The sequence below is a fragment of the Sturnus vulgaris genome, chromosome 2 (assembly GCF_052056855.1).
Source record: "Sturnus vulgaris isolate bStuVul1 chromosome 2, bStuVul1.hap1, whole genome shotgun sequence".
Taxonomy (NCBI): Eukaryota; Metazoa; Chordata; class Aves; order Passeriformes; family Sturnidae; genus Sturnus; species Sturnus vulgaris.
Genome location: NC_142244.1, coordinates 46,200,177 through 46,208,081, shown reverse-complemented (window position 1 = coordinate 46,208,081; position 7,905 = coordinate 46,200,177).

Genomic DNA, 7,905 nt, shown 5'->3' with positions numbered 1-7,905 from the left:
ATGTCAGAGTATGTCCCTTATCATGAGGAGAAGGTAATTTTAAGTATGCAAAAGAAATTGCAACTTTATTTGTTCATGTACTTCATCTGCTAATACTGGATTTATAAAATGTATTAAGTAAGCCTTAAGCCTTTCATAAGTGGTTTGTGGCATCCATAGAATCAGAGGAGGAGGATGGGAGATAATTTTATCTAGTTGATCCAAAGAGAAATTCAGGTAAATTTGTGGCATTGGCATTCCTAGATCTGTTTTTCATCATGAAACATTTGGTTTCTTATCTTTAATCTGATTTGTCCATGATTCAAGTTCAGTATTTATTGTCTTGTCTGTTACGAATGTGTGAAACATTATTTCATTCTTTGGAGGCTGATTTTGCATATCTGAGGACTGCAGTTAGGCTGTCTCCAAATTCTTGTCTTCATGTTAAACTCTGCATTTTCTTTCAATGTTTTCCTGTAGAATATTTTTTTCTATTCTTCTTCTCATTCATTTGTGCTCTAGAGTCTCCCTAGTTCATTAGAATGGGATATGATGGAAGTCTCGAGAGTGGATATAATAACTCAGAGAGTTGTTATCATTGTGTCTGAAATGATGGGGTTGCTGCATTCTTGGTGGAATATCCTCCTAGTAACACACACACACACACACACCCACACCCCAGTGCAGTTTGCTTATTTCAGGAGACTATGACAGTGAAACCCATGACTCCCTGCAATCTTCAGATCCCCTCCTGCTCTCAAGTCAACAGTTTGCTATTATAGCAAATTACACCCAAGTCTGTGTTCTTGCTCTTATAGTTATTGACTTCATTTCCTTTTTATAGACTTCTTTTATTTTCATTTTGATGAGATAATTTTGAATTCTACTTCTGCTTTTAAATTATTTTTTACACCCTCCTGAGTCATCTGCAAAATTAAGCAGCAATGCTGTTTTGCAGCAACTAGCAGTTGGTGCCACATCCATGTTCACCCTGCAATATTTGGGTGCGCTGGCCAAACTGTTTCCCTGCTGTCACTTGGATATTGCTGATGGACTTGCTGCAGCTTCTGATCCCATTATTCTTGCTACAGATGTGTCTGCTGTGGGCATTTCAAGTACCAAATGCAATAGGAAGAGTTGCTTTAGTAGAGTCAGAAACTAGTATTATCTGGAAAAGGTGAGATGGAAATGAACTCCAGGATTATATTCTGGTTTTCCGTAGGAGAAAAATGGGCTGAAAATCAAACATGGCTGTGAAACCATTCTCATTCAGGTCATGTGCTTGGCTGGTCCCTTCCCAGCCTCTTGCACACTCACAGCAATGAGGGGGCAGAGGGAGAAACAGGAAAGGCCTGGATGTTGTGAAAATGCTGCTCAGCAATATGTGAGACTTTAGTGTCCTACCAGCATTGTTTTGGTCACAGATCTAAATCGCAGCACCATGCAAGCCCTTTGCTATTGGCAGAGAGTGACAGGGCCACCACTCAGCAGGAGCTTTGAGAGCCTTGGTTGAAATTATCTGCCATGAGTTCTTGCAGTGATTTACAGTCAGCTTGGTTGAATTTAAAAGTATATACTACTGGCCATTCCTGAAAACTCTGAGCAAAATATTATCTATAATGAAGACAGAGATTCAGGATTTTAAAAGCCCTAAACAACTTGACAGGCTTTTGAAGGCAGAGTAGAAAGAAAATTTGGCTATTATCTCTTTTCACAAACAGCGCATGGCTTCTCAAGAGGTTTGTGTTTACCAGCTCCCCGCTTTTATTGAAGTGTAGGCTTCTGTGGAAAGCTTTTGAATTATTTTTTCTTTATAGCAAAAATACTTTGGCCAGTATTAGAACTAGAAGCAGTTGACATGGAATTCATCTGACATTTATGTGAGTAGTTCTTGTCTCTGTCTGTGGGTAAATAGCATTTTTTACTTCCTAACAAATAAAGAACTTTTAAAAACTTTGTTTTAAACTGGAAACAAAAAAAAGAATAGCAATTTCTCCAAGGAAATCTTAATCCACAGAACCTTGATCTTCAGAGTTCCTCACAACCGTGAACTTTGTATGTCTGAAGGTTTTGACAGACACAGCTCCTTCTGACAGCTGTGAATCTACTGTCTCTTTGGACCAAGTGAATTTCCCCTCTAGCCTTTGCACTTGCCCTGCCCCACCCAGCACCTGGGATTCAGGTTGCTTAGGGCACCTAGAAAATCCTCTCAAATTCCAGCTCCTTTTGTATCCCTGGGATCCCATCCACTTCAGTTGAAAACATCATCCTTGAAGTGCTCTTTGTCCATGAACACAGTTTTAAATGATTTATGACTGCACAGTCTTTTATTTTTAGCTTCTGTGCAAAGCACCCAAATCAAATCTTGATGGGAACTGCTGTCTGTGATGATGTTGTTGTCTTCATTTCCACTAATGAAAAACAAGTAGAGTTTCGCAGTTAAACTGTGTGGTTGTCTTCCTTAGTATATTTGTTACACAAATCGAACAGGACTACAGGTAGATGAGAACAGTAATATAATTCTGGGGTATTAAATAATTAACTTAAAAAAGGTCAGTGAGTCCCTGCCTAACAAATCAGCACTGCTAAAAAGCTTGGATTGTTTTTTAATGTTGGGAAGTGAGGACATGCAAGAGGATTGTGAGGACTCACAAGAGGTTGTGAGCTGGGTGGTGCAGTTGGCAAAACAGAGGGATGGGATGCCATCCTGGGCGCTGGACAAGCTTGAGAGGTGGGCCCATGAGAACCTCATGAGCTTCTACAAGTCTTAGTGCTACTCCTGGGTCAGGGCAATCCCAGGGATGAGAACTGATGGGAGAAGAATTCACAGAGGGCAGCCCGGCCAAGAAGGATGTGGTGGTGCTGGTGGATGAGAAACTGGATGTGATATGTCATTGTGTGCTCACATCCCAGAAAGCCAATTGTATCCTGGGATGCATCAAGAGCAGCATGGGCAGCCCCATGATTCTGCCCCTCTGCTCTGTTCTGGTTTTTATCATCATATGATTGCTCAGGTCTGATGCTACTGGTCCTGTGGTGTTTCATGTATCTGCATTATTTGGGCAATAAAATTGTGATGTTTCATTTCCTTAAATTGCCCTATATGCATTACTTGGTTTAGACACATGTCTTTGTGCAACTTCTGGTTGATGAGTTTTAGCTTCACTGAAGATTTTTGGCTATGCAGTATTCATTGCATGGTTTTGTTTTTTGTTTTGCTGGGTTTTATTTTCCTCTGTAACACATTTCCTGCAGTATGTCTTTCAGGGTGCCAACAAGAGTGCTTCTCCTGTGTGGTATTGTGCTTAGCTGCTCTGTATATGACTGGCTCTTAGTTAAGAAGACTGGTACTGTCTGATCCTGGGGAGTTCTTGAAGACCTGTGCTGCTCCCTTTCCTAACGGCTGGGGTCTTGGAGAGAGGGTCTGTTTATTGGAGATGGGCTGCTCAGTTATTGATTGTCTCGCTCTCCTGAAAGGAGTCTGTTGTACAAGTGGACAGGTCTTGGGGAATAATCTAAAAATTGTCACCTTCTCAGGAACTGTGTTTCACATCTGGATCAGCTTATTAAGGATATTTACTAATGAAGCCCCAGTAAGGTGACACAGCAGCCAATTATTTTTTGCACTGAGTTCCCACTTGTTTAATGACTGACAGCAGGACCTTTTAAAACTGTAGGCCTGACAACTTTGTAATAATCAGTTATTCCAGTTTAGTCTTTAACAGCATGTCTAAATCCCAACCTGAATCCCCAAATATAATCACATTACAGACCAATTATTCTGCTCGCTGAGTCACTCTGTCAGTTTGACAGCTTGCCTAGCAGAAAGTTTCGATTCCTTTCAATTCTTTGATTAAAGAAATGAATTAATTCAGAGTTTTATTTTGTTTGGAGATATGGAAGTCTGACTCTCGCACTGATTCATAGTCGCCATTTGAAGCTGGATAGTTCTCTTTTGTGGTAAATGCAGTGAGTAGTCACAATTCTGTGCTAAATCTTTGTTTTTGCCATGCTGTGGTGCAGATCCCTGCATTTGAAGGCCTAGTCCCTGCTTTTTGCTTGTACTGGCCAGAGGTTGACTGTATTTCACTCTAGCAGCCATGACTGGCCAATGAGACAGTGGTCATGAAGAGGGAGTTGATCTGTACAAAGGATGTCTGCCTGATGGATTGTCATTTAAAACAAATATACAAAGAATATAAAGATTTGTAGAGGGAGTTTGGAGCTGAGAAAGGATCCCTTTGGCTAGAAAAAGGGGATCTTGAAGTTGGAAGTTGGCAAATAGTCATAGTATTTGACCTTCAGAATATTTGGTTGGCTTAGAAAAGTTGGGTATCTGCAGCCTTCAGTGAGAACTGTTAACAAAATCATACTATCAGTGGTCCCTGCTTGATATATCTTTCCACTCATTATAATGGGAAAGGAATAGTATTAGTATTGGCATTTTGAAACTGTTTCTCAAATACCACAAGTATGTTATGATTTAGAATTTACAAATATTGTATTGCTATCAGCACGCTGCAGACCAAAGCAGCTGCTGTGCTGGCTGCTGCCCAGTCTCATAATTGGGCCATGCATGTCATAAGGTGTTAACAAAAACCCCACCCAGACCAGGGGAAAGTTCTTTTCATTCCCATTCTGCTAATGAGGAATGACCTACAGGAAGATTAGAGCTGGAGCAGTGTTGTACTTAACAGTGTTTAGTCCCTGCTGGGCAGATGTGGGCAGCACAGGACAATGTTTGATGGGAGGGATGATAAACCACTCAAAATTAGGGAAAGGAAAGTTATTAGAGAGCTATGTAAGGGCATAACAGGAATGTGTAGGGATAAAATCAGAAGGACTAAAATGTGAAGTGGATCTAGTGACTTTTAAGCTCATGAAAGACAAGGAGAGAAGTTTAACACCTACACTAAGAAGAAGGCAATGATACCATGGCGTCACTGCTGAATTAGGAAGACTCTCAAATAACTGATGGTGCAAAAGAGATAAGAAGTAATTTTGGTTTATAACTATAAAAAAGAATAATTTTGACCAAACTCTAAACACAATTGAGTTTTCAAGGGGAAAACAGTTGTCAGCAGTAAGGAAAGAAGAGATAGAACAAAATATTCAGTAACTTACCTGTGTGTCATTATCTAAAAAATCAGCAAGAAACCATATGGATGCTGTAGAATATTTGGAGAAGATGTGAAAATACCATTGATAAATATTTACAGATACAGTCAAATATGGTATATGTAAAATTACCTAGACCTATATCCCATACATTTGTTCCTGTTCTCAAGAATATTTTTGGAGGGGACAAGAAAAAAGCAAGCAAACTTTCAAAGAGAATACATTTTTTTGTGTTCTCTTCACGAGAATCTTCACACTTCCTTAAAAAGTTACCTTTCCATCTAAGCAAAGCTTTCAGTATTTCTACTTTGAATTTTCTGTCATTATGCAGTCTAAATAAAATTCATCTTTGAAAAATTTCTTTCAGATGGAGCTTTACTGCCAAGAAAGAGAGTATAATTTTCACTTTTCTCTTGGGAATTTGTGCAGCAGAAAGGTTGTTTTGAAGTGCACAAAACCTGCTCTTTGTGCTGGGTAATTTTGCACCCTCCAGTGGCCATGAAGCTTCTTGTTTAGTCCCAAATTCCCTGAAGTAGGTATAACACGTTGCTGCAGGAAGCAAAATGTTCAGATTCTGAAAGCCGTCTGTATGCTTTCTTCCTATAATCAAATAATCCACAGCTGTTTCCAAAAGGACGTATTCCAATTACTCTGTGCTTTTATGAAAATTTCCTTCTTCTTTCCACTGCACTCCACCACTGCTTAGGAAAAAAAGGTGAATCTTAGATGTGACATTCTGTTTATGTTTAATAACTGCCATAGGCATGCAGGAGTCGTGCAGCATTTTCTTGTCACCTTTGGCAAGTTTTGTAGTATCAAAGAAAATGGCCCTTGGGAATTAAAAAAAATGAGCTGTGATTGATTCCATGTCTGCATCTCTTCCTTGTGTTGGGACAAGCCTTCTTGAGAGGAGAAAGTGCTGATGCCATTTGTGTATTCTTTCCAAGGCAGGCAGAGGTAGTGAAGTTCTGAGTAATTCAGTGGTTGCCTGTGTTTGTTCCCAGCTAAATCACAGACCTGCTTGATACTTTTTCCTTATGTGGAAAGAAATATCTTTCAAATGTCCATCAGTATCCTCTGGGAGAGAACCTGGTATGTGGCTGTGGAACTGTAGATGTATTTCAAGCAAGTCCCCTTACCTCTCTTGAATTCAGTTTTTACATTGAACAATTTACCTTTTATCCTCTGAGAAGCCACCAAAGGCAGTGTTTCCCATGCTGGCAGGTAATCCTCAGCCTTCAATTCTTCTGTAATGCATCCGAATTTGCTTGGAATTTACTTCCGCGGTTTCACTAAGAAATTTTTCAAAAAATGTAGTTTTTTTGCTGCTCACTGGTGAGATATAAGGAGTAGAATATATCTCAGCTTAAGTTTGGAGGGGTGATTTACCAGCAGTACAGGGAAGATGTCTAAACTCCTGTTACAGTCAGTATAGTGAGCAGAGTTGAGAGTGATTCAGTCTCCTCAGAGTGGGTGGTGTTCTTGGGATGAGCCAGTGGACTCCAAGCCATGTCCTGTCCTGCCTGGCTCTCCATGGGCTGTAATGGGAACTCAGACACCTGTCTCACACAGGGACACCTGTACTGTAGAAAATCAAATCCAAGAAGGCTGGATTGTAGCCTGTATTTTTATGTAGATAATTATTGTCATTATTTTTTACTCCTATATGGGAATTATAGCCTTTGGAATATAACTTTTCTCCTGTCTGATGGCAGCAGCCATTAGAACACTATTGAATATTTTGCTCTAAGATATTAGCCAAATTGTGTCTTATTAAAGGTGGGAAAGTTTAATATATTTCACAAATTGAATGTTAGATGTTTGGTAATATATTTAATGTTCTAATGAGGGATGGGGTATGCAGGGAGAACTGAGCTCTCCTCTGTCTAGAGCCACAGGGTCTTAACTGAGGCCAGCCCTCAAAAAATGAGGGTAAGTTTTTATATAAACCAGTCATTATATTTCAGAAGTCAAAGGAATTGGACAATGCCTTAGAGGACTTGCAGAAGAAAAATGTTTTTCTAAAAACAGACTAAAGAGAACCCAGGGACCTGCATTCTTCTAACCCATACCTTGGAACTGGGAAAAAAGCAAGTAAACATCTAATGGTTGATGTATATGGGTAAGAAAAAAAACAAACAAAAATAATTTTGAAAATTCTTTGTGATGCTTTTTGTTTGAATGGCAGAGAAATACAGAGAATACTGAGAAAGCAGTAGATACGATATATTTGGAATTTTTATGATTCTGTAACTTCCATAATCAACCTACGAGGATATTGAAACCCTGGAAATGTTGGCACATTCCACTATTCAATTCACATCAGCACTGTGGTCCAGATGATCAGTATGATGCTGTTAAATGTCATGTGGTTGTTAGGTTTAGGAAATATGGTTTTTATAGCTTTAGCAAAATCCTGAAAATCCTGTGAAGAACAGGAAGGAGGCTATTGGCAGAATGGGAATTACTTTGAGTTTGTATTCAAATCCACAGCCAAGGTGAAGGACCTCTTAAAAACATTTTGCTCAAGATGAAATGAAACATCGTAGTAACATGTGATGCTTCTGAAGTGTAGTTTTGCTGCCTTTCACATAAAAACAAGATGGTAAAATAGCATAGGTGACAGAAAATAATGAAGGATATAGATTGGACAGAAGCAGTCAGATGCCTCTTCTCCTTGTCTCCCTGCCCTTAATGAAAAGATTAATTTTTTTTTCCCCCAGTTAGGTCAAATTTAAACATTCCAACTGTGTTCTGCTGGGTTCCAGTTCTCAGGTTCTTCTTGCACAAATGGTAGTAGGTATTCCC